Source organism: Lichenostomus cassidix, chromosome 2 (assembly GCF_008360975.1).
Source record: "Lichenostomus cassidix isolate B80296 chromosome 2, HeHo_3.0, whole genome shotgun sequence".
NCBI classification, from domain to species: domain Eukaryota; kingdom Metazoa; phylum Chordata; class Aves; order Passeriformes; family Meliphagidae; genus Lichenostomus; species Lichenostomus cassidix.
In genome coordinates, this window is record NC_139482.1 from 118,467,021 (window position 1) to 118,493,114 (window position 26,094).

At 38.0% G+C, this 26,094-nt stretch overlaps 1 protein-coding gene across 11 annotated transcripts in view; it reads left to right on the top strand.

Annotated features, from left to right (window-relative positions):
* SULF1 (sulfatase 1) overlaps positions 1–26,094 on the top strand; it is a 183,550-nt gene that overhangs the window by 79,147 nt on the left and 78,309 nt on the right. For 10 of the 11 annotated variants that reach the window (XM_085052995.1, XM_085053004.1, XM_085053003.1 and 7 more), the window contains 2 exons: positions 3,553–3,616; positions 5,510–5,607. The gene's annotated coding sequence lies outside the window, so the exon portion shown is untranslated. The remainder of the gene's footprint in view (positions 1–3,552; positions 3,617–5,509; positions 5,608–26,094) is intronic. The other variant, XM_085053000.1, reaches the window with a different exon arrangement.

A 26,094-nucleotide genomic window follows, 5' to 3' on the forward strand; every position in this document is an offset into this window, starting at 1 on the left:
GGTGAAGAGTGGTAAAGTCAGTAAGGATCATAAGTTGCTGACATTTGGTGCCTTTTTACTACTCTGTCTTCTCAATCTATTATGAGCAAGGCTAGATGGCCTGATAACAGTTGCCAGGCAGTGGGAAGGTCACTTATATGTCAATAATAGAGTGCAGTTCTGAGAAATATGAGGGTATATGCTTATCCAGAAATGCTTCCAACTGCCTACTGATGTCAATGAAAGACAAAGCCAGAATGCTTGCATCAAGTGTGGTTCCCCAGGCTACTCTGCAATCATTCTTGTAGATGGTCCAACAAAAAAAGTATTGAATAACTGGAATTGGATTGTCCTGTCCATTTACTGGCAATTGTGAAGTCTACCACCAAAAGATTTTCCAGATCATTCTGTTTTCAGTGAGTTACATTTGCAGTCATCTTGCTCTTTTAACTTACATATAGAATATTTAAACCCTGGAAATGCAAAAGCAATTTATGCAAACAGAAATCACTGAGTTCTCCACTGGAATAAAGTTGTTTCTGAGTGAAATGGAAGCTGCTGCATAAGGACAGTCTTTGTACATCATAGGTCTGAGGAAGTAATGAACATGTCTCTGGCTGAGCCTGTAGGAAGATGTAGATCTAGTATTTTCCTGTTTTCTGAAAGACCTCCCTTCTGGCATGAAACTGAGTACATAAATTCAGGTCTGTCTGAGATGATGTGAATCACTCACAACACTCCCTGCAGTCCCTCAGGTCTTCCTGGGAGGCTTTGTGACAGTGTTTCTTTTGTGAAATTAAATAATATCATTGCAGCCCCAGGAGATTGTATCAGCCACATATTACCACTTCTGGAATGATTTGGAAAACATTTTATCACCAGTGTGTCCCAGGTATGGGAAAAGTCCGGCACATAGTAACCTTTCCTATGTTTTAGGGGTTATTTGTGTTACCCAGGGAGGATTTCTCTCAGTGTCATACATACATTTACATTCCCCCAAATTCCCAAACAATATGCCATCTGGCAGTATCTAAACTCCTGCTGTTCAAAGGCAGAAACAATAAATAATAATGTTATGTATTACAGTGTGCTGTAAGCCTTTCTCATCCTGGGATGGTGTTAAGTTTCCATCTGTACCACAGTTTGGGAACGTGTTGTGGCAAGGTTCCTGGCTAAGGCTGTATTAAGAATTTTGGTAGTAAATGGTGCACAGAAACCTGAAAAAGAAAAGTAAGGAAAAAAAAAATTAAAATTCTAATGCAATTTTTTTAAACACATCTGTATTTAAAGCAAAGAATGGATCTTTTTTCCACAGAATAAAATTGTGATACAACTATAACATCCTCTCAAAAGTTAAATCATAATGAGCTCCTTTGTGCACCTATGGGAAAGCATTATATTTTCACATGCTTATGAATGTGGAAAAAGGGATCTGGAAACTTTGACAATGGTAGCTACCATCTCCATATGTATTTTTCTGCTCTGTATGGACTTGTTCAGTGCCTACTAAGGTAAATGGAAAGATTCCTGCTGATTCCAGTGCTGTTGGGCTCTTCTTATATGTGTCATTCAAGGGCTTATTTCATCATCACTGTTTCATCTGATATTCTTACTCTTTTGTATGTGTAGATAAAGAGATTCCTAAAGTCAATGTTTCATTCCAGATGGTGCAATTAGGTGATTCTTGATTTTGTCTTATCACATCCTTGAAATTAACATCTTCAGTGAAGTAGTGAGCAAGAAGGAAAACATTAAAAAGAAAATCTTTCTCCCTCAGTGAAAGAGGGAGGTATTTTTACAAGTGAAAAAATGAGCTTTTCTTGTCCACATGCAATCAGCTTACTGACTGTGAACATGAATGATGTGAGGATGGCTTTTTTAAGCATCTTCCCTCTGTTTCCCTCTAACCATTGTTTTCTTCATTAGCTTAGTTTCATCTTAATAATTGGTTTCCTTTCTTTTCCTTGCTATTACGTTCTTGGCCATGAGAAAACCTTTTCCCTCCAAAAATTCTTTGCCCAATTCGTTTCCCATAACAACAACAACAATAGGAAAAAAATACTCCTTTTTTTATAAATAGCGATTTGACAGCCAAAATTCATCCTCTGGTACTTACATGCAGTCACCCTTTCAGTGGGATTTGCAGTCACATTACTAAGGCTAAAAATCTGGCCTTATGCATCACAGTCCACCCCTCCACGTAACTACAACAAGCAGCAGAAACAAAACATAGTAAGACTTCATTTATGTTTTTAAACTGAAGGATAATATGGTAAATCATCTTGCAGTGTTTACATACCTATCCTTCCTTCACATCCTCTTGTACTGCAGCCGATGGCTGATATTTCGTTGCATCATGAGACTTGGTCTGGTTAATAAAGTAAGAGGAAAAAACATGTTATTTTGGACTTCTTGGACTTCCATTATATCACAGATTTTGCTGTGGGGGAAAAAATGGTTCTAACACTACTGTTCATTCAAGCAGCTCCTGTGGGAAGGGTGCTGGTACCCTCACCCATCCCTAGTGCTGGTCAACTCAGAGTTATGGCACTCAGAAGGTCAGCAGAGCACTGCTGGCTCCTGGAACGTGGTCAAAAGAGAGTTTATGTGGACATTGGGACAGGCAAGTTGTGTTGAGAGTCATTGACTATAAGAGTGCCTTTTTTAATTCCTAACCTCTTGGTCCAAGCAATTATACATGCGCAAGGATACTGAGGGTATCTGGAGAGAAAGACAAGTCTTCATTAGTTGCCCTTCACTAATTGCATTATAAATTTATAGGACATTAATGGTGAGCAAAATGCTCAATAGTAGTGAGTGACAATGTCAAAGAAACCCTTCAGTCTGATTATTGCCCTGCTAAAATAATTGGAAACCAAACAACAAAAATAATACATTATTAAAAGCTGGAGAAACTAATCTTTCAAATAAATAGATCCAAAGCCAGGTATTGGGTAATACAACAATAAAATTAATTTTCACTTCTCTAGTTATTTCATGCCTATGTATTTTTTAAACATTAAGAGTGTTCAGTATAGATTCTGAGCTTAAATTGTCAAGGTGAAATTGCAGAAGAGCTATTGGTTTTCACAGACACTACCAAATTGAAATCCTAACAGCACATTGGTTTGTATTTTTATTTATTAGGAAACAGGCTTAACTGAACTTAATGACAGGAATCTAAATAACTTTTGCTGGATTTCTGTTTTGCACCTGCAGAAGCAGCTTTAGAGAGATATTGACCTATGTAGATACTATACACCATCAGTATAATCTTCTCAAGAAAATAATTAAATAAGAAAAAGAATTATTGATAAATGAAGAAAACTGCAGTACAAATATACTTTGCTGTAACTGCTCCCTGCTGAAATTTGAGACAATGGTCCCAGTGAAGTTTATGGGACAGCTCAAAAAAATGTCCCTGTATGCAATGTTTTTCTTATTGTACTGGGATTTACTCCTAGAAGTAATGGATATGTAAAGTGATTTGTTTGGGGATTTTTTCCTTTCAAAATGTTATTAAGTTTATTGCTTAGAAATTCTTATAATTTTCTATTGGTTTATTTATTACAGAAAAAAAGGAGTGAACTGAGAGTGGAAAAATAATGATAATATTTCTTTCGTGCATCAGAAAAAGGTAAGATATAGAGGACCATAATACTGAAGGTACTTATTTATGGCATTATAATAACTATGAGGTAATTTGTTAAGTTCCCAAATACTGGCAGCTTTTGATTTAAACTTATTCAGAGCTTCACAAACTTGGCTGCCTAAAAACTGATGATTTAAAATTCGCAGTCCTTTCCAATTAACTGAGACAATGAGTCCACTGTTTATGCCACTGTATTAACCTGTTCTGCATTAAAGAAGAAAAGGTAACATTTCATTTTGTAGCAGTATATTAGGCTTGTATGTATTTCAGATTCCTCAGTTTTAGTTTATACTCTCTCCAGTTTGGGTTTGTTGAAGGGAGAGTTAATTCTTTTTTTTCTCCCACTCCATTCCCTAGGAGCTATAAATGCCCCAGTTTTCCTGAGATATTTTTTCAGTCCCAGGTACCCAGCTGTGAATGAAATAATGCTCCCCATCTGTGTTCATTGTTCGCATTGCTGGTGTCTGTGCAAGTCACCAGAGCTTTCCTAATAAGGTTCAGCTTGACCTTTCAGAAGTTCTCAAATGAAGAATCTAACTGCACTCATCAGCCTCAAAAGAGGTAGACTTCCCTGCCACTGCCCTTAAAAACAGCTGTAAGAAGCAGTAAAGCATGACTGTTCCAAACCCAAAGTCAGCCCTCTGAGCTGTTCAAGAGTGCGCAAGCATTGGGCAGCCAGGGTCTGGCTGTTCTTCCCAGAAGGGTGGTGCACCAGATGGAGGAGATCCTGGAGAAGGGGAGCAGACAGACTGAGAGACACTTCACAACAGAGGAAGTGAAAGTCTAGAGAGATGCCCTTTTAAATGACTGGCTGACTTTTAGGCAGGAAAGTGCTGTCTGGTGGTTTTAGTGCCCATGTGTTCAAGGTGAGGCTTTCATGCTGCACATGCTGAGTCCTGGTGTGGTGACTCCTGGTTCTCCTTTCTTGTGACAGCACTGGAGCTGGTGTGACACCACAGGGAGCCAAGTGAAAGAGCTGACCCATCTGAAAACTAATCTTGCTTTCTGGTTTGCTCTAATGGTTTTGGCTGGCATGATCAGTACTTGGACTGATTAGTTCTTTCACCTGGCTGCCCTCAGCCCCAGGAGTGTGTGTGCTGACACATGCTGGCGAGACTCGCTGCCAGGACACTGGGGGAAGGTGCTGTCTCTTTTGTCAAGAAGCTTGTGACTAGTTGAGGCTGAAACTAAGGCTCATGTCAACAAAATATTTCCTGTGTTCATGAAAAAAAAATGAAGCAAAGACCTCTTTTTCTGTCAGGGAAACCTTCTTCTGACTGGAGTCTCCTTCCAGTCTATGAGATTTGGAATCTTAATAGTAGCTCAGTTCAGAAGAGGAGAAAGTAGATATTAACCAGTTGGTTTTTATCAAAGGAAGAAGATGAGTAAGGAATTGAGATAAAGAAAGCAGATACTGGTAGCTAACTTTCAGATGCCTAAAGACAAAATTGAATTTGTGCTAAGTTATATATTATTTCAATATTGTCTCATTTTAGTAAAAAACAAATGAACAATTATGGAGCCTAAAACAAGTATCTCCAAAACTGAAATTTCAATTAAAATATTACAAAAATTCTCAGGAAATAGCCCAACAAATTATAGAACTTACTGATGGACATCTAGATATTTGAACTGTTCATTAGAATGTGGGTATGTTAAGGCCCCAAGTTTCAATTCTTTTAACTATGGCAACTTGCTCACTTTCAAGCACAGTAATTATACATAGATAAACTTGGTTCAGCAGAGTGATTCAGCAAAGTAAATAGGAATTAATAATTTAAGTTTTGCAAACAAATTCTAAATCCAGTATGAACAGAGCTTACAACTGTGTGATTCCTAGTGATTATAAGTATTAATGTGTTCTCCTCCTTCTTGCAGGTTTTGCCCATAATAAATCCACTGAGCAAGACATACAGACTTCTATCCAATGCTATGAAAATTAAGCAAGGCACATTAACTTCAGGAAACTTTCAAAGGTACAAAAATAAAATGTGTATTCAGTAATTAATTAAACCAAATAAGCCATCAGCTTGTATTACATAGTTTAAGTATTGTGTCAGGTCAATAATTAAACAGTAGTAAATCTTCTGGAGGTTCTATCCTGCCAAACTTTAAAGGCTCAAGACTAACCTAAGGACCCTTCACATTTTAGTAAGCCAGTAAATGATTACACAGAGAGCTTTTCAATCTGAAGTTTGCTACTATTAACTTTCTATTTTTCAAGACATCCAGGAATTCTATGTTTCGTGGTTATTGAATAATGTTCTGTGAACAAAATGTGTGTCTGTCTTGAGTTTACGAAAAGGAATATTTAATAGGCTTCAGTTAGGTCAAGATAAAAGTGCAGTTTTCCTGCAGAGAAAGATATACATTAAGCAAAAAGTAATGGTTTGGAATTTTCCCTTGTTTATGCGAACAAGATGACTGTGAAAACTTGAACCTAATCTCACTCTATGCAGCTGGTCATGGTAAAGAAAAAGCACTATGCAAGCTGTCTCATGTGATTCTGCCAAAGCAATTCCAAAATATCTGTGGTAGTTACGTGCTTTCAAGGTCTGGCTGACTTTTAGGTGGAACTAGGAGCTCATAGCAAGTTGTGTGGTGACCTCGTAATGTGGGAATTATGGCACTAGACTGAGTATCAAATCATACATCTCAACTTAACAAATGAAAATATAAAGCCACATGACAGAACACAGAGCAGGAAGTTTGAAATGCTCTGAGATTCATTTTTTCCCTCAACTGTATTATTTTCTGTCACCTCATTTACATAAAGTATTTCTGGTTAAACAATTTGCAAATGCATGTGATTTAATAGCAGGTATATATGTGGCAGAGGTAAATTTGGACTTAAAATTAAGACATTACTAGCAGTGAAAAACAGCTGGTATACATCAAGTTTATTTCACATGCAAGTCTTTGTATGGAATTTTCTTGGAACAAGTTACTCTCTGACATGTTAGCTCATAGTTTATTTTAATTACAAAATATCTAAATTTCCAGATCTTCAGATAATGTTTCATAATTACTAGAATTAACATAAAATTATTCAGTCTGCTTTATTTTCCCTCCAGATGTGTGGCTGTATATTGGTCCCGTATAAACTACATATTGTTTTCATGCAAGCAACATATCAGGATATCCAGGCTGTCCTATACCAGTGATATTAAGTCATTAACTTAATTTCCATCTTAATTTTCTCACCCAACTTTATCTAATTTTTTATTATGTTTATCTATACATTTATCTATAATTTTCCTAGGATGCTCTTGAAGAGGTTTAGTAGACTAAGGCCAAGAAAATGCATGCCACAGATTTCCACAGAAGTGGAAGTTACGAAATAATATGATATAGATGAGTGATCTTGCTTTTGATGAAGAGAATGGATCGGATTCTTTCTACTTTTCTAAAATAATATTATTTGCCATACTTTTCAGTCCTACTCAATGATGTTACAAGTGATCATTTCGGTCATGTTCCCAGTCTATCAAAGGCAGGAAGCCCAAATAATCTTAAGAAGGACGTTCTATTGGAAGAATTCCAAGCAATTTTTGCAGATCCAAAGGTTAATTTTTATTTTTTTTAAAGCTTGAACATTGTTTATCTAACGTGAAACTTTAGCGGTTCACTTTTCATTGACTACATCATCTGCTGTTCTAGAGAGATTTTACAGGAGAAGTTTATAAACATACCTTTTCCCTACAGATTCAGGGTCATAGTATCTCATACAATGAACCTATAACTGTGAATGTACATAAATGTAATCCATATTTGTCAGTATTAGGAATGCCTTCAGAATATTTATTATGAAATAAAGTGTTATCACATGGATAAAATAGTTGGAAAGGTCCAAGAAAAATGCAGAGGCAACTTTTTGACCTGAAGCTTAAAAATCTTGTCTCTTATGTATATAATCTATTAATGACACTCTCAGTGCAAAGACTTTCCTGGCACATTACCCATTGACATTCCAAGAGCCAACATCATTTAAGTTGAATACAACTTAACCCTGGGGGTCAGATTTTTTAGAAATGTGGTTTTGTTACTGCCCACACATGTCTCCCAGTCCCAGTTCCAAACATATATATAGGGTTCCCAGTTTATTTTTGGGAAGTGAAAGAGCTTGAAAAACTCAATTTATTTCATTTGAAATGAGCATGATCTTGAAACAAGAGCTGGAGAGGCTTGCATGTTACAGGACTGAAGAGTGACTCTGCCTGAGGTCAAGAGAACCAGCCTGACCAGCAGTGTGTCCAAGAGAAACTTAGGTAGATTGTCAGATGGGTCCCACAGAATAACTCAGAAAGATCCCAACAGTCAGTAGTTTGTTAGGAGAGGCTGGGAAGCTGAAGAACAGACACACAGAGCATTAAAACATGTAAGATTTTCTTGCAGCTCACTGCATCACCCTTCATTTTACTGTGTGCACACTGAGGGCACAGTCACCGGTATATCATCAAGATATTACTGAGCATCCTGCTATCAGCCGTACAGCAGAGCTACAGTCTTTTTGTAGGATTCCTTTTTCTGTGCTGTGATATTTCATTGTTTTTAGCTGTCTACACAGGATGCAGCCAAGTTATGCTGAATCCCTAATCAGGTAGCTTTTCCCTAGCCAGGGTCTTGTCAAATGTCTTCATCTCCTTGTCTAGAGGTTTTTCTTTCTCTCCTGCTAAAAGGTCACAAGGAAATACCTATCAAAAATAAGGAAGTTCCTTAGGAAAGATCCTCTAACACAGAGGTACATCTCTGTGTTGCATGCATATACAAGTTCAGACATGCACCCACAGAAGGATTACCTGCCAACAAGCATGCCGAGAAGCTATTTGCTCCTGAGTGATCTCTGCCATCAGTGACTTTAGTTCTCTGAGTAGTATATTCCACTTTTGCAAACAAAACTGATTCATTCGCAACTCTTTTTCCCCTCATGTTGTCAAGTTTCTCAGTTAGGAAAAGAGGATTACGTAGAAGGGGATTATTAGCTGAAAGATAAGGGGGGTGGCTCCCCCTAAATGCATTAGGGTAGATTTTCAACTACAATAGTTACGGCTGATAAAATTAGATATTCCAAGAATATACAAATTTGCCCTCTCATTTCCTCTCCATTTTGTGACTTTCTTGCCTACATGACTTTTCTGATCTGACCTGGTAAACAAGTGCCTTTTCCATTTGGTTTTCTTTCCCATCACACTCTCACACATAAGCCTTTTCCATGTTTCTCTGTATACCCTGTTGATTAAGATCTAGAGAGAGTTTTTTTACGGACTGTCAATACAGTAGAAAGTCTGTGATCTTGGTGTTTTCCCTTTAGAAGCTGTGAAAATGAAGATTCTTGGCTTCGCTTTTAGTGTATCTGTAACCTACCACATGTCACTTAACTTGTTTGCCTTTGTGGCTGCTCATCCCTATTAAATTAGTTCACACCAGTAGAGCTGCAAAGAGAAAGGATGAGGGTTTTCTCCTTCGTTTCCTCCTGCTACTTAGTGGAAAGGAGTTCTCAGCTGCTGATTATGTTGCTTCATTGGTTTTCTTACTGGCCTGTTTCTCTGCACTGCATGCCTTAATGAGGAACAGGCGGTCAGCAGTTTGGTGGGCAGTGTGCTCAGAGTGTGTCAGGAAAAGAGACACGGGCAAGAGTAAAAGAGATCCAAATAGCTTCCTTTCCAACCTGCACCAAAATGAAGGCAGGAACTTTTGCTTAAGTTTACTCTTAGGATTTCAAGATCAAGCTGTCAAATTGCCAGTCTCTGGAAGTATTTATGAACCTTTTCCTATGTTTGGGTGGTGGTTTTTTTCCTGTAAGAGCCAAGTCACTTCCTTCCTGTCCAGTATCAGTCATTACTTACTGGAGAAATATCACCATGCAAGGGCACCAAAATAAGGCATGCATAGTCTGATAAAAATACTTCTAATATTTAATGTGATGTTTTTAAGGTGGATTTTGTAAAAGAATTGTATGTGTCATTATTTCCTCTATCCCTCCCAAATGTTTCCCTTCAGATGAACATTTAAGAAGAGCTGTGATTTTTTTTCAGCCATGCACTTCCATTGCCAGTAACTTGATCCAGAAGTATCTCGATATTTTTATTGCAAAAATGCAAAGTATCTTTATTAGGAAGTAGCCCTATAAAATAATTTGGATTTTAATTATTATAGAATCATAGTCATAGAATGGTTTGGGTTGGAAGGCACCTTAAAGATCATCTAGATCCAAATCCCCACCATGAGCAGGGACACCTTCCACTAGACCAGGTTCTCAATGCCCCATCCAAGCTGGTTTTGAACGCTTCCAGGGATGAGGAATCCACAGCTTCTCTGGGTGACCTGTGCTAGTGCCTCACCACCCTCATAGAAAAGAATTTCTTCCTATTATGTGATCTAAATGAACGCTTTTGACTTTTAAAGCCTTTCTCCCTTGTCCTATCCCTGCATGTCCTGGTAAAAAGTCCCCCTCCTGCTCTTCAGTACTGAAAGTACAAGGAGCCCTAAGGTCTCCCTGGAGCATTTTCTTCTGCAGGTTGAGCAGCTCCAACTGTTTCAGCCTGTCTTCAGAGGAGAGGTGCTCCAGCTCTCCCATCATCTTAATGGCCCTCCTGTGGATGTGCTTCAACAGTTCCATGTCCTTCTTGCGTTGAGAACCCCAGGAGCTAGATGCAGCACTCAAGTGGAGTCTCATGAGACTGAAGTAGAGGGCTGAAATCACCTCCTCTGACCTGCTGGCCACTCTCTTTTCAGTGCAGCCCAGGGTGCAGTTAGCTTTCTGGGCTGTAATTTCACATTGCTGGGCTGCATTGACCTTCTTGTCAATCAACGCCCCAAGTCTTTACCTCAAGGCTGCTCTCAGTCCTTTCTCTGCCCAGCCCATATTTGTGCTTGGCCCACATTCAGGATCTTGCACTTGGCCTTGTTGATCTTCATGAGATTCACATGGGAACTATATCCCATGATATAGTCAGGAAAAGGGAAAAAAATACTAGAAAGGAAACTCTTTTGTGACTTTACATATTAAGACCAAAATGATGAAAGAAAACAGTTAAAGCAAAGCTATGCAAATGGGCAAAACTGTCTAATGTCACATAAGTGGTGAGATAAAGTCATATTACAACTGTAAATGCTTTTTGAGTGAGGTATATGGGTAAGCCTGACATTTCTTCACAGAGGACTTTTTTGGACATCTAGAAAAAAATTACATATCTGCAACTGCTTAAATCTACTTGCAGTGAGAAAACCACTTGGACATGTGTTTATATAAGTATATGTGCTATTGACATAGCAGTGAAGCAGCTTGCTGACTCGGGGCCAAGAAACACTAATGGTAAAACTTTCCAGCATTTATTGTTGCCTTTCAGTTTTACAGATATGAGACAATATTTCTTATTGTTGCCTCAAGTTGTAATCATTTGCCCTATTGCCTCCTCAACCTGTTCCCAGGAGGAAGAAGAAAATGGCTTATTTTCTGTGTCACATGAAGGTGGAATAGGTTTGTGTCTTAGGCAGCCAGATCAGGTGCAAGTGAAATGCAGACTCTCACCTAAAGACATTACTTCTGGGGAACAATTCAACCATGTTTCACACTTTATTCCTCATGTGGAAAAAAGATTCATGGTTTTCCAGCCAGTTTTGTAGTTCTTAATATATGGGAGTGTGTACAGAGGAGACAGAAATGTATGTACAAAACTCTCTACATAAGTTATCATCCCCTTCTCAGCTTCTTTGGTGTTAGATTGCAGTGAGAAAACTGGTGCCCTAGTTGGCTAAAATGGTATTTAGAGGAACCTAATCCTACCTTCTTGCTCCGGGCAAGACTTCCTGTATGACAGTGCTACAGTCAATGCCACAGGGGAAACATTGCCTCACCACCTCATAGGACAGATACATTTAAGACTGCAAAGTGCTTGGGTAATGCAGTCATGGGATCCTCATAAATGCCACAGGGAAATCCCAGGCTTCTTGTCTCAGCAGCCACGTATCACACAGTGAGCATATTTATCTCCAGGAACTGATTCTGGAAGCTGCAGGCCATGACAGTTCCCACTGAAGGCATTCTCAGACCCCTCAGTGATCAGAGCTTCCATGGGATTTGGAAATCCTGTGAGATGTAAGTTAAGATGGCTAAGGCAATAAAACATAAACACTGATTAACAAAGCAGGTCTTTATAGCCATTAATTTTATATTTATAAATAGCCAGAGACATGACTGAGTGACGATGCTCAACCATGCAACAAATTGAAAGCAAATAAAGATATGATGACATAGTAATTTTAACTGAAATGAAAACATTCTTCACCAACAATTTTAGATTCTTATACACACATTAACTATTTCTTTTATGTAGCAGGCCTTCCCCACAACTCTTCACAGTTTAAATGTTGTCAAATTAAACCATCATGTACATTGTGTGTTCCTGAACACTTAAAACTCTGCATAACTATTGAAATAATCCAGAAGACCATAAGACAACAAAAGAAAACAGGTTTTTTGTGAATACTTAGACTTTGAATTTCAGTTGTGATTTAGATAAATTCATGAAAACCCCCATGGCCATGATGCCATGGGAATGGTGAACTGTGTTTGCACAGCCTAATGCTTAGGTTCCACTTAAAATTCCAGATTATATTCTGTCATTTTCAGAACATAGTGGAGGTATTTTAAACCTCAATGTACTCATCTGGATCATGATGAATTTTTAATCTTATAAAAGAAGATAAGTATTTTAAGAATATTTTGGGGTGGGAGTGGTGATTTCTATTTTTCCCTATGGTTTTCCTTCTATTTAGTACCAACTGCTACTGTGCCAGCTTCAGAATGCATGGTCTGATTCTGGGGTGCATGGCAACTTTCTTCTGTGCCCCTGTGGAGACATTTCTTCCACTCTGAATATTGTATCACACACACAACACAGGCTGGGATTAAAATGAAGAGAGGTTAAGGTGGAGCATGATATGGAAATACAGCATTAACAAAGACCTAACTATTGACTCAAAGGATATTGACTGGAATAGACAATACAGTGATACTTAGAGGTGGAAAAAATGGATATAAGAGAGAGCTGAGTGGATCTGTCTCAGTCCAGGAACATTTCAAAGTAGAACAGCTCTACTGTTCTACTGACATCTGAAAAATTTGAGATAATTTTCATTAATGTGTGACTCTGTCATGTGCCCAGTATCATAAGGGTCCCATGCCTTTCGTGGTTCATGGTGGTTACAGTGGCTCTGTTGAGGTTATACAGCTTCTGCAAGCAAGTTTACAAACATAACCTATAAATCACTATTGCTAAAGGCCTATAGGCCACATTAGACATATTCTGGTAGAAAAGGTTTGCTGGGTCCAAATTTTAGATGCTCTATATAAAGTTACTCATTGGATTATCACCACTATAACAGATGAATGAGACATCTATCTTTGGAAGACCTCTCATTTGTTTTTGCTCTCTGATTAGTTCTAAATTTCCTATTTGCTAAGCAAATCTTGCTAAATAAGAAAGCGTCACTTTGCAAGTTGAATTTTCAGTGTAGGACAATAGTTTATGTGCATTCTTGATCAGTAGGTTGAACAGCAGCAAAATACTTCTATAAATCAGTTTTAAAATGCAAACTTGAAATGGGTGCACGTTCTATCTAAAAAACAACATAAGAGATTTCTGGCTCTAATGTTTCACTGACTTTTTTTAAAATTTTTTAGATATATCCTTTATGTAAGTATAAATGAAGTAAAACATTTTCAAGTAGCACTGTTACTTCACTTTATGAAGAAAACAAGAGAGATCATTTCATCCATCACTGAAATGCAGCCATTTCAGTGATGTGTAATTTTTATGGATGCTAACAAACTAAACAAGGGTTTAGTGAGCAGTAGAATAATACATGCTGTTAAAACTGCAGAGAAAACTCAAAAACTGTTTCGATAAAGGGAGATGTTTGACCTGCTTCAAGCTATAAGAGAAGACTTGTGATTCTCCTAAATCCACAAGCCCTAGATTAATGTTAGTGTCAAACTGATTTTATGTTAAGCTCATTTGATGTACCTAGGGGCTACAAGATGTTACTTTGCCAGCAGCAAAGGTCACATGTTTTCAGGTATTGACAGTGCAAGTAACGACAAGTTGTTTCTGTTTGAGTGGATCACAGTCTTTTTAGCTTTCATTCAATGAATTTGGCAAAGTGTAGCCTCTGCCCAAGAGGGCTCTATGCCTTTGAGCATACAGCTGAGGGAATGATTAAACCTCCAGCTCTGAAATCTATAGCTTCATTTAGTTCAGACCTCCCAAAGGAATGTTTATGCCCTTAGCTAAATAGCAAACAATTTTGAAGCTGACTTTACATAGGTAGAAAATTTCTTCTTGGTCACAAAAAGAAAGAATCATTTATATATTTAGTCCTTTCTAAGAACAATTTTTAAAAATATATATTAGGTATGGTAGGCCAAACTAGGCTTACAATTGCAGTTATAAAAAACAACAGCTTCTGTGAAACTTCGCAAGCACCAGTCTTAAGGAAGGAAGCCTGATCAAATAGTTGAAACTCAGGAGCAGAGCTGAAGTGCTGCTTTCCTGGCTCCTTCCTGGGCTGTTGAGTGACAAAGTAAGTCATCTAACAATACCAAGATTTACACAACCTTGTGAGTCATCTCTAACAGGTAATCAGAAAATACATTAGGCCACTCAGATGGGAGCCTGAAACTTCCCAAACAGCCACAGAGTACACATGACTTCTCCTGTGCATTGGAGTGGTGAAGAGTGCTTTGGGAAAAGTTTTGTTCTCTAAGGCAAAAGGCAATAAAGTGATTTTAGGTTAGAATGCTCTGGGAATAGAATTTGTTAAGTATTATCTGACACCTGCAATTTTTTTCTCCCAGTATGAGATTTGAGCAAGGGGAAATGATAACAGTTTATAGTGGATGACAAGGGCATGGATACCCCAGATATGTGTCTCTTGCATAAACACAGATACAGTCAGTCTTCTCTGAGAAGCAGATGCTTTGGAGCCTGAAGTCATGTCCTCTGTCTCAGTGCTTGCTCTTAGACTCTTTTTATATTACACCAACATTTTCATTTGATAAGAAGCAGAAATGTCTCAAGAATGCCAGCAGCACATCACCACATCAAGTGATCTAACCTGCAGAACTAAGCCCCCCTTCTCCTTCTCCCCAACATATGGATCTTCTTGGACCAGCTTTCCTAGGAGAGGTAGATTTAACCTCTTGTCACCATTGCCTGGTGACTGAGGAACACTCCTGAGACTGGAGCTGGAGCTCCAGATGTCCTCATGAAGAGGAATCCTTGAAACTCAGACTCTCAGTTTCTGATGGATCCCCAGCATCCCATGAATTTTCCATGAACAATGTGTGCCTCACAAATTAGACTTCTTTGGAGAATTATGGCTGTTTTGCATCCCCCAAACAGCTTTAGCTAAAAGGCAGGATCTTAAGCAATTAGTGCAACACAGACAGGGTGACAACTGAGTAGACCCAGAAGCCCAGAATTAGGTCTCCAAAGATCCTGAGGTATCTTGAGCTGTGCAGCATGATAGGTATGGATTATTTTAATTGCTCTTGTGAAGTTAAGCCCCTAAGTTTCTCTGAAAGGGCACTGATGTGATTTGTTGCATACTTGCTGAAAAGCACATTGATTCATGCTGTAGTGACCCAAGTACTGACAGAGATTGTTAATTTGTTTGTATATGTGTCACAGTTCCTAGAAGTGCCTGTGCAAGGGTTTAACTGAACCTGATTAGCTTAATCAGCACAGACTTGCGCATGGACACATCTGTGCCATTTGTTTCACTGCCTCCTTTTTCTTTCCCTTTGTCACATTTTTCCTCAACAAGGTTTCCGTAACTTTAAACACTTCACTGAGCCTCTTCTTTTTATTCTCTTCCTAGCTGCAATTTTGTCTTTGTAGAAGGCTGCAGAAGATGTAAAACTGGCAAAAAGGAATATAAATAACGAAAAGATGAAACTAAATACAACCTGAAAATGCAATATAGTTTGCCCCCAAGCTTTTCATAGCAAAATTTGGGATCTGGACATCTTCCTGAGCCTGCTTAGCACAGCTGAGCAGAGGAAGGGCAATGAAGCACTGTCGAGTATGTTGATATATTAGGCTTCAGGAGAAATTTAAAAAATATTAGAGGACAAAACTGGGCATGCTTTTCCTCATGGTAACATCAGGTAATCAGACACAGCTTCCCTAAAGCATAAGGAAAAGCAGTAAATTAATATTGTTAGTACTGCAAGTGTAGTCTTATGTCAGTGTCACTCTTCCAAAGGCAACAGTATTTTATTTTCTTGTATTGATAAAATTATTATTAAAAATTATTATTATTAATTGACAAAAATATTTATACCATTTTTGCTTCTGAATACAAGCCTGTATTTTTCATCCCAGCAGCAGATTGAAAGACATTAATATGTTTTCTCTTCCCTTATGAGAAGAGTACTAAGTTTTAAATGAATGTATAAGAAAGGAACATAATGCACACATATGTGTGCGCCTGTAGGTAGATGTAGATGAAGACATAGGTGTAACTTCTAGCCTTGTTTTGTAGTGGTGGTCACTGCTTCTCCAGACACAAGCTGGAAAATCATGAAAATTTATGAAACTGTTCCCAGTGTGACCATTTAATCTTCTTCCTCTTCCTCTGTAACTTTTATACTTGTACAGTCGTTGTACCTTTGCACACAACTTGAAGGAACATCATCGGGGAGATTTTAGTTCATGTATGTTCGGTAGGTTGATTATATTGTAAAACATTCAATTTTGTGCTTTTCAATATCTTTTCAGTAAAAAGGTCAAGGCAATAGCTGAAAAAATTACACCAATTACCTCATCTACTGGGTAGGATCAAGACACTTAGACCTGGGTGCTAGGGTGTGAATATCTGCACTCCCATTATAGACAGTAGCAGTCAGTCAGTGAGCCAATGAGTCAGTCCAGCCAGTGGAGCTTGGAGAGCTGCACCTGGACAGTCAAATAGTTTTCAGGTTTCCCTAACTGTACAGGCTAGATTGCCCTCTGACTGTTGTGAGAGCTTGAACACCTACCAACATTTTGAGAATTAAATCTTGATGTCTGCAGTGTAGAGGTGAATCCTACTTGGTGAAATCATTTAAGTAGATGCAGATGTATGTGGGAAGTAGACAGTGATTGAATTAAAACTGTTGTGATTTTAACATGAATAAATTCCTATTCTGTTATGTGACACTCTGGTGTAATTAAAATCCAGTATATGGTTAACTTCTTTACCTATCACTGGGGGGATATATATGCCTGGGTTCTTGAGGCAAGTAACTTTAGATTATTTTTTTTTATGTTCACGATATTCAGGGTGATCAGTAAGCATTTAGTAATGCTAACTCCCAGTAAGCATTACATGAGTCAATTACACTTACTCATTTCCAATGAAAATATTAAAACCAGAGGTTAGAGAGCTAGTCCTGTGGAGTTTGAACAATTCCAAATAACGATGAGTACCATAAAATAAGAGCACTCTTCACCATCAGAAGTTGTTTAGTACTGAGTACGATGGAGGCCTCAGGGCCATGTTCATACCATGAGAGAGGCTCAGCCCAAGACCTATGAAGCACTGACAAGCGGTCAAAACAGACCTGAAGTGATTCATAGATTTTCATGCTTGGTCCCACGCATGAAGGTGACTCTGACTCTCTGACCTTCCTTTAAATAACAAGATTCAGTCTTGTTTTTCTGTGCAAAACAAGTTGCTGACAGCCTAGACATAAAGAAGAGTTTAAATTTCTTTTCGGCTCATAATGCTTAAATTTTTCTGTCTCATACTTACTAGGTATGTTGGCTGTGCACCCATTCAGAAGCAGGATACAGTCAGCACTTAATTATCCATGTGTTGCAGATTATTCATGCCACAGATACCAGCTGAAGCAGAGAGCTGCATGAATGTTTCTAAAGTCCTTCCAGGAGCATCTCAGCTCTATAATCAGTACAGCTGCTTTTGCGTTACACAGAGCTAGAGATAATAAGCCCATATAAATCTTTCTGACTCCATAGTAAGCCAGGTTCCTGAGAAACACAGAGACTGGTGGTGTCAACCTGTGTCCAGCTGGGCTTTATTACTTTTGGCTCAATGATGCTCTGCCAAACCCATAGCAGAGCTGGCTTTGGTGGCAGTCCTGAGGGTGACAAGTGACAAGGGGTGGAGGAGAAAAAATTTGATTCTGAGCCATGGTTCATTTTTCTAGAAGAGGAGTTTGCAATTTATTAGAGGAGGCACTGTGCCACAAGATTTCAGACAGTTTGGTTCTTTTTTAAGCATTTTTAGGGTTTTTTTATAATTATTTTAATTTATTTTATTTTGGTTTTTTTATTTCAACTAACATGTCTTTTTGAAGTGACAGGAGGAGTTGCAGGGACTTGTGTTCAATCAGAAAAGTCAATTCTAGATAGCTATAGGTTGAGGGGAGTTTAGTTTTAGTAGGATAGACATTTTTAAATTGTCAACAAGTAATCCATTTTAAAGATGTCTGTTCATCTTTAAAATGTACTCCACATTCAGACATGTCAGTGCATCAATCCTAGACTGACACTACGACCTGGACTGCTCTTGAAAGCCTATGGCATGAAAAAGCATTCCAGCATTAATTTTTCAGTTTCTCCAAACTTTTAACATTCATTCGTATGTAGTTTCTTCATATGGCAGTGAGATACATGTTCTAGAGTAAACTTGAAAGCCTAGCCTCAGACTTATTAAAGTCTTAGTGGTTTATGGTGGCTGTGAAAGTTGCTTAGTTAAAGCACGATGTTGCCATATCTGTTGGAGACACTTGCAATAAAGTTATTCTTAGAGGCTCTTGATTTTGTTTTTCAAGAGCAGAGAATTCTGGACAATAAACTTTTGGATCATTCAATCAGCTGCTTTATGATTCTGTATTAATTTCTATGTTTTCATTTTTCCTTTCAAAGTCCCTATTTCAAGTACTGGAGATTCTAAAACTATAATGTCAGCTTGTGTATAAATGACACCAGAAACTTCAAACATTCTGTTAGACAATGGGAAACTAAGATACATGGACAAGACTGAGACATAACTACAGAAAATGTAACAAGAAAAAAAACTTAATTGAGCTGAAGAAAAATATTCTATGGACTCCAAATATTTTTGATTTCCATAGCAACTTATCATCAAGAACTTTCTAAAAATATGAATTAATTGAACTTCACAATTTGAGAGCTGAATAAGTGTTATATTGGGATGGTCCTGTTTATCACTGGAGTACAGTCTGATCCATTTATGATTGATATTTGACAAAATACAAAGCTGTTGACCCAGATGGTAACAATCACCTACAGCAAGTATTTCTAGATCGTAACTGTAGTCAAGATTTTGATCCAAACTTTCTAGCATTTGATGTAAGCAATGGCAGAATTAAAACATTGCTTAAACTGAGAGGGGAATTACAGTCAGTATCATCTGTTAAATGCAGTGGGAACTGCCATAAATACAGGTAGTTCCAACCATGCTTTGCTAATTGCCTGGACAAGTGCCTCAATCTTTTCTTATTAAAACAAGGACCAAAGACACACCATGTGGAACAGATTCTGAAAGCTCTGTGGAGCCAGAAAAATCTGTTGCCTGTGACCCCAGAGAAAACTTCACATTTGGTAAGACTTCAGTTTGATTGTATTTCTTTGAGCCTTTCTGCTACAAGTGTTTAATTATTTGAACTATGTCAATAATTGCCCAAGTTTGCCTACATAAGCTAAGTCATCTAAGAAATTACTTAGGAAAGTAATGAATTTGATGAGAGTATAAGTTAAGCTAATTAATCATCAGTTAGTCATGGTTTTGTGTCTAGACAAGCAGAAATCTTGCAATATGCAGTACCTGGGGCAAACAAGTAAAAATACTGTATTTCACATGAAGCTTTTATTTCGCTATGATTGTGCTAGTGTATAGACACACTATAACTTGATTAAAATGCAAAACCCAATGTACTTTGTACAGCATTTGCCCTTACAGTGATGTAATCCAGATACTGTATTCTTCAATTGAATTTCCTCAGCCTGTTGGAAAAAGAAAGCCTCTTTCATAAAGACACATCTTTCCCTAAAGCTTCAGAAATCTTCAGTGTATGTAACAAGCAAACTAATCTATCCTGAAGTTGTCCCTGTTGCAGAATTGTGATTCGGGAAAACAGATAATCTGTTGAGTACAATGATCAGAACCATTTCTTTGTAGATGAAATTCAGTGTTTATCACAGCATCTAGAGCAGCTTTTGTTAGTGCATCCTTTCTGTCCTGTGACTCTTCTGCTCTGCAGCAGCTTCAGAGCCTCAGTGTGTTTCTAACAACTCAAAGCCACACATGATACAGTACTGCAGCTGAGCATTGGCAGGACAAGGGTTTTTATACCCATAGTGGATTTTTATCCAAGAGGAATAGTGTCACTGTTTTAATAACAGATTTTTTTTTTAAGGCCTTTGTGGTTTCAGCTGTCATTTTCAACTTTAAGGATCTAGCTTAAAGGCAGTTCAGCATATTTAGCTTTCACATGACAGACCTGTGGTATGTCCCTTGTCTCCCACCAGTGGTTCCCTACCTGGAAAGCTCCTTCAGCTCACATGAGTGAACTTTAAGTCCACTGGAGTGAAACTCTTTCAGCTTCTTCTGCAGCTTCTTTCTACTGTGTTTGTCAAATCTGTCTGAATTGTACCAAAGTTAGCAGAGCTAAAAACAGAGCAGTAACTAGGAATTGAGAAGCTGATAATACCAGTGTGGCCAAATGTACTAATCATAAAACAAAACAATAAAACTTCATTGCTCGAATGAAAGCTTGCTTGCTATACTATGCCAATTCCTTTATTTTGCATGCTCAGAGCAAAATCAAATAAATGTCTCTTTTTTAGGGGATGATTTAGTTCATACCATAGCCAGAGGCAAAATTCCTCAATACAGTATATTTTGCTGTGAAAATATCCATGTCAAGTTCAAATGTTTAGTCACTTTAGCTATTTCAACAAACCAACTGTTTAACATTTCAAGTCACTTTTTAACGAAGTCCATTTTATATACAAAAAATGCTCCTAGCTAATTCTTGAGTTTGCTTTTCTAGGCCAACTGCGCTGAACACTTGAATACCCAAGGAGTAGGTACAATAATATGAAAGTACAGTAAAAACACATTACTATATTCACCTTAAGCTAATTAACTGCAGAGGAGGCCCTGCATTAGCAAGGTGCCCAAGGAACTTCAGGCTGTTGTGTGATGGAAAGCTGCAGTAGCCATACCATTATTCCCAACCTTACCAGCACACAGTAAGACACCAGCTTTCGTTTGTGTGGGAGAAGAAACTACTCTTCTGCCTATTTCCCACTACTCTCCTTCTGCCCTATCAAAATGAGTACAAGGATAGGATCCTCACCAGGACAGTTACATGATGAAGGAACTCTCTCATGCAGGAGGTACATGCCAGCTCTTATCTTGATATGGATGGCTGCAGAGCTGAGAAGGGCTGAAATTTCAGACTCATATGGTTCTGTGGCTTCTTCTGTGGCTCCCACTCTCATAGATGTGAGATTAGTTTATTGTAAAGAAGATAAACATGGAATTAAAATATTTTAATTCTATCAGAATGAAAACCATGTTTCAGCTGGTTTGGCTTAGTACATAGGAGTGTTCCCTCTGATTTGCTGCATTAAAGGAGACACGAAGGAGCATGGATTAAATTATTAATTTAAATCAATTAACTAAATTCATTGAAGAAGTTGGATAAAATTATTTAGATTTGCTTGACAATATCTTTAAGGCAAATTCCCTTCATTGCTTCACATATAAAATAGAAAAGACTTATTAATTGAGTTGACTACAGGATTTGCACAAAGAATCAGAGGCAGAAGCAGTAGTCAGAAAGAAATTATACTTGAAACAAAGTGGAGCAGTATTGCCTGACAGTTTTGTTGATTGATTTTTGGAGGTGGTTTTTCTCATTTTTATTATTTTTTTAAGAACTGAGTGATACTTTGTTTTAGTGGAGGTAAGCTGCCCAAGCTAGCAGGCTACATGACACATGTTTCGATTAACATCAAGATTCCTACATACCTAAATCAATTCATTGTACAAATGTATGGGAATCAAAAGAAGAGTAATGCTCAGAATTAATGATGTTTGGTCATCCATTCTCCAGTGAGGTTGAAAACACAGATGAATGTGGTGTCCTTCCCATTGTGTGTCATCAGATCTGTCTTTCTCAGTCCTGAGGAAAGCACTGCCATTTTTAGCACTGCCAGCTCACCCTTTATCAGACATCTCTCTTTTTGGCATCATATGATTCTAGGAAAACATATCTCTCATTTGGAAGGAAAAAATAAACGTATTTTGGTACCTAGGATTGCCAAAAACACTTTCAAAATGCACAATCATTGCACATAGGAAGCCAAAAGATAAGTAACATTAACACAGAATTTATTATTTTTTTAAAGAATGTTATTTTGAAAACAGTTTCTTGATTTATCTTGGGCATTTGACTGACACCTTGTTTATTTAACACTTGCTGTTGGCAGGAGTAGAGTCTTCATTTCTCAGTGGTTCTTCAGATTTCTGATTTCTGCAATAACTTGAACATCACTGTCATTTTCATCTGCACGGACCACCTTCTTTCTTTAAAGCTACTGTTGCTATTTAAGTAAGCAAAAGTGTTGCAAATAGTTTCAGAACAGAGCTTAACAAATACATATTTTGAGAAATCTAAGCAGAGTCCTTCAGACTGTTTCAGACTGGACCCTCTTTTGCAGCACGGTTAAATCATTGCTATTCTTTTATTCCCTCTGTATAAATATAACGGCAGTATAAAAATCTTTTTGATGTCTAGGATAGTGCTTGGCATCACAGGAAAACTAAGGAGGTCTTCTAAGCTGATTAAATAAAACCAACAAGAGTCACAGGAGGGAAGGGAGGAGGGAAAACACTTGCTCGCCTGATGTGAGATGTTTGCAAAAGCTGCAGCAATTCTCCACCAGTTAAGGATTGAAGTTTCCCTGGTGGACTGATGACCTTTGATGTGATAATTGCTGGTTTTCCTGAAACTCCCAAAAGAGAGCATGTATAGTAGGGTTAGAAGAAAAAGGGATAAATATTAATGAAGCGTTGGATTTTCATTCAAAACCAGCAGGAGCCAAGCAGTTAAACGCTCCTTTTCATCCCATGAAGCAGGATAGGAACTAAGATCCCCATAATATTTGCCACACAACTTACAAACCTTAATCTCTGAGTAGTTTTACAGTGTCATGTATCTCTGTCAGTAAGAGCTTATTCTGTTGTTGAAAAAATTTTAATTATGTTAGATTTTTCTACTTTTGAAATTGTCATATAAAATTAAATTTTAATTTTTTTAATTATTAAGTTTTTGCCTCCAATATAACACATACATAAATGTCCCAGTATTAGTTTTCCATTACAGTGATCTTAAAAGTTTTATTCTTCAGGTAAGGCTGGAGAAAGTGCCCCAGGGTAGGAAAACTGTGAAAGTATTATCCTTCTTTTGTTGTGGTTCGCATGAAAGTTTTTATCCTTTGCCTGGATCCAAGGGGATCCTAAATTACTACTTTTCAGCATCCTCTTGCCCAAAATTCACAGTCATGTGCTTGATATAAGAAAACAACAGGTAAATGGGCCACAGTTAGCATGCAGTTTGATTGCCCTCTCACGAGCTGGCTGAAAAGAAAAATGTTTGCAGAGAAAAAAGGGACAATATAGCCCATTGTTTACCACAACAACTTTTTCTGGTTGTTTGGGGTTTTTTTGAGGTTTGTGTATGGTTGCGGGGTTTTTTTGTTTGGTTTATTTTTTGGAGGTTTTTTTTCGTTGTTTGTTTGTTTGTTTGTTTGTTTAATAGAGACAAAGTATTTTATTTATCTGGTGAAGTTACTTTCTTCTGGAGCTAGCTGTTGCTTTGGTTAGCAGGTGAAAAGTTACTTAGAGTTTGCCAAAAGGGTTACGATCCCCAGTCAGATGTTAATTTGCATGTCTGTCATGGCTTGGAAGAGATTGAGTATTACCCTTTCCTCTAGCATGTCACTCATATTGTGCTGTTATCTTGAAGTGTTTTAAAGACAAATAAAATTGAGGTTTTCGGACTGATTAGCTGGTGTGACTGCAAAGGCATTTTTTTGTTGAAGAAATGCCTTTGTTATAGCAGCCATCATATCTGACCTGCTCCCTAGGTCAATAAAGATGAAGGGCTCTTGGGCTGTTGCAGAAGAAACTCATTGTGACCCACGACTGGCCCTGCTTTCATATGCATACACTTACTGCCAGCCTAGCAACATGCACCTTCTCTCCCAATGATTAATATAGCATCAAATGAGACATACTGTTTCTCTGGAAAACATCCTTGTAAAGCTGGCTGAAATGGGAGGTTAAATATCAAAGGGCTAACACAAAGAAAAGGACTGATCAAACAGCTAGACTATTCTGTGATTTACATGGGTTATTTTGCTGATGATTAAGTAAAGAAAAACCTGCTGAGATGAAGAGTAAGCAATTACATATTGAGGAAACTCTCATACTTATTACCTTATTAGTAGTATTCATAGACTGAGAGACCCTCCACAGGGTGATCCCTTGCTAATTCCTTATCGCCACTGGCTTTGATGTGCTTACGTTATGTGATTTTCTTGGAGGAATGGAAAAGGCAGGAACTATTAACTGAATATGTAACGACCTAGCATCAGATGAAAATTACAGAATTCAGGAAACATTTGTAAATAAAGAAGGCTACATGTTTACTAATGTGTGTATCCCATCTTCAGCTGTCAATGTAGTTTCCTAGAAGACTGGTTAAAAAAAAGAATAAGAAGAATGAGAAGAATCATAACCACTGGTTAGTTCAAGACAGAATAATTCCCAAATTGAGAGGCACTTCACTGTCAGCATAGATGACAACATCAGTATAGCTGACTGTGGATGTAGAGAAAACTTTGATTGCTTCACCACAGATGTTCCCGTTTAGTGAAGTTTTGGTGTGTTATATGTACAGAAAAGACTTGTAAAAATGATACTTAACAAACATTTTCACCAGAATAGCCATTCCTGGTTTTGCCCATCTGAGATATGGCTTTCTTTCTGGTGAGGAACCTTGCCTTTATGCTGACAGTCATTTTAATCTCCTTTCCTGCTCCAGGGTAGGGGAAAGGTGCTTGAGAAAAATTAGGTTCAGATGTCAGTTGATATTGTTAGATAGACTCAATCACAATGGTGGAATGGAAGAGGACATCTTACCTGTGTTTGTGACAGTAATGAACCAAAAAACCAACAGATGGTGACTACTGCCCACATGCCAGCAAGTGTTGCTCCTTAAGGCACAAGCATGTTGTGAGGACTTTTCTCTGTGGCAGCACATAGTCTCGGGGCCTGTGAACAAAGTAACTAAACAATACCAATAACCTGGCTATGGGATCAGCAAATTCATCTGGCATAACTGTGCTAATTTACAAGATGTGCCTCATTTGCTGCAACAGGTGGCATGCTCAGTTAACATGATGTATCTACCAATATAGCCCACAACACAGCAGCAAGCATATTTTCGTCCTCACTGTTATTGTCATTACTGACATCTGAATGCCCTGTAGATCATGCAATTTAAATTCCCTTTGTCTTCCAAGAGAGTGTTGAGAATTTAAATGTAGAAGGTCTGATGGCTGCGTATTTATATAGGGCAGGGAACCAAAACAAAGGTGAAGATTTTAAAATAAACTTGTCTGAAAATTTTGTAGGGAGATAGGTAAATATCAGTAAATCTTTTTATGTTCCCTTACTTAGCTCCTGAGGTAATGCACACCTTACATTACTGAAGAAATACAGTGTCATGATTTGACCCCAGCTGGTTTCTAAGCCGCATGGAGCTTCTCACTTCCACCCATCAGAATGGGGGAGAGAATAGGAACAGTAAAAGGAGAAAACCTGTGGTTTGAGATAAAGAGAGTTAATGTGTCACTAAAGGAGGATGATAATACTACTAACACTCTAATTCTAATAGAATTAGAACACACAAAACAAGTGATGGACAATGCAATTGCACACCACTGGATGACCAATATCCAGCCAGTTCCCAAGCAGGAACTTCCAGACAGCTTTCCCCCCGGTTTATATACTGAGTATGATGCCATATGTTATGGAATACGCCTTTGATCAGCTGGGGTCAGCTGTCCAAGCTGTGTCCCCTCCCAACTTCTTGTGCCCCTCCAGCCTTCTCACTGTCTTCAGCATGAGAAGCTGAAAAGCCCCTGACTTAGTGTAAACATTACTTAGCAACAACTGAAAACATGCAGTGTGCTCTCAACATTTTTCTGGTACTAAACCTAAAACATAGCACTATACCATCTACTAGGGAGAAAACTAACTCCATCTCAGAAGAAACCAAGACACACAGTTGGTCTCATATTACTACAGTGTAGAGCACTAAGTGAAATTATGGTTTTACTTTAAACATCGAC